Here is a 1,666-nt window from a genome sequence, read left to right as displayed (position 1 = left end):
CCCCCGGCTGGAGGACCTATCATTATAGATTCCTTTTCAGCAAGGTTATCCGTTCATCCATGAGGAAATTGTAAGACTTATTCTACAAGTTATTCCTGATGGATCCTTCGTGTTTCCAAAGTCTGATCTTCACCTGAAGACCATGTCAATGCTATCTCGAAGCATGTCAATGGTACTCCGATTTTCAACAGGAACATTTGAAGCACGATGCTAAATTTTATTTATCATTTATCCTAACACCGTTGTATGGGTAATATCATGAGATTCCTCCCCCCTTACCTAAAGAGTTTTCTACATTATATCTTGCCACGGATATCATGCTCTGCTTGTCCTTGGGAAGGATATACCCCTGAATTATGTGTTTTAACACATTTCCCTTTCCATTGTTCTGTTTAATCTGATATTCATATTTTCCTTTCCATTGTTGTGTTTGACATTCTTGTGATCTATATAATCTAAGCAGTAAAGATTCACTGCTTATGTAAACACCTCGATGTATAATTGGTCAGTAAGACCCTATTACGATTGTTGATGATATTCCGGTAACCACCGATGGACGAGAACTTTGCCTATTGGCCCGCCTCGTACAACGAGCAGGAAAATGGTTCTCTTCGTCCCTCGCCCTTGGTATCGATGTTGTTGCCGACATATCTGACAGGCTACCCTTTGACATGCCTTACTATCATGACCGTGCAAAATGTCGGCCCCCTTCCTACTTTCAACCACATGGTGGGCCCATAACCCATAGTTCCACAGGATCGAAACCTGACTCTCCTGCACCCCCTCTTCCCAAGGTTGTTCCTCGCGTGTGGCCTCGTATGTAATTCACGGGCCACCGTCCCAAGTGATCTATTTTGGTAACAGACGCAATACTCAATCTCATTGCTCTGGACCCCTTTCGCATGTTGTTTCAGACATCGAACAATGGCCTATCCGTTTGAAACTTCTCATGGTACCTTCTTACTTTACTCTCGATATTTTCTTAAGTACAATTCGAGAGTTACTTCCTACCCCGTTCCCTGAGTTATGTACCAGATAGTCAACCTGGTAAGGCCCGCCCTTCCCGAGTCTTCCCCCCATATCCTTTTCGTAAGTAAGATGAAGATCCCGAAGAAAGGATGACGACTTCATCATTTTTGACCTGAAGCAGAAGTAAGAAGGCATCAATATATTGGATTGACCTCTTCGAGAAGAGCACGCCAGGATGAGAAGACCCGCTATATTCGTTACCAAACCTTTCCCCCTTACTCCCATCTTAAATCTCGGGACGAGATTTCTTGTAGTGGAGGAGATTTGTAACGCCCGGATAATCATGCTACAGTAAACTCACGTTGATGGTGCCACGTCACCTCTGTCACTGTAGTTAATCTCGGGTTAAACCAAAACGGTTTCGAAATTCAATTCAAAATTATGATGGCAATAAAAGTTTTCAAAAAAAATCAAACTAAAATGTTCGGGGGTTGTCAAATATTACAAGGTTAATTATGGTGGGGTGCACACATTTTTATAAAGTGTTTGAATATTTTAAAATGAACTAAAACAGAAAAGGAAAAATAAGAAAAGGAAAATAAACCTAATAACTACAGGGGGAAAACCCTCTGGCCAACTGGGCCAACCGGCCCAGCCGACCGGCCCATTGGCCCATCCGGCCCCCCTCACTCCCATA

This window comes from Triticum dicoccoides, chromosome 7B (genome assembly GCF_002162155.2).
Source record: "Triticum dicoccoides isolate Atlit2015 ecotype Zavitan chromosome 7B, WEW_v2.0, whole genome shotgun sequence".
NCBI classification, from domain to species: Eukaryota; Viridiplantae; Streptophyta; class Magnoliopsida; order Poales; family Poaceae; genus Triticum; species Triticum dicoccoides.
This window is presented reverse-complemented; position numbering follows the sequence as displayed.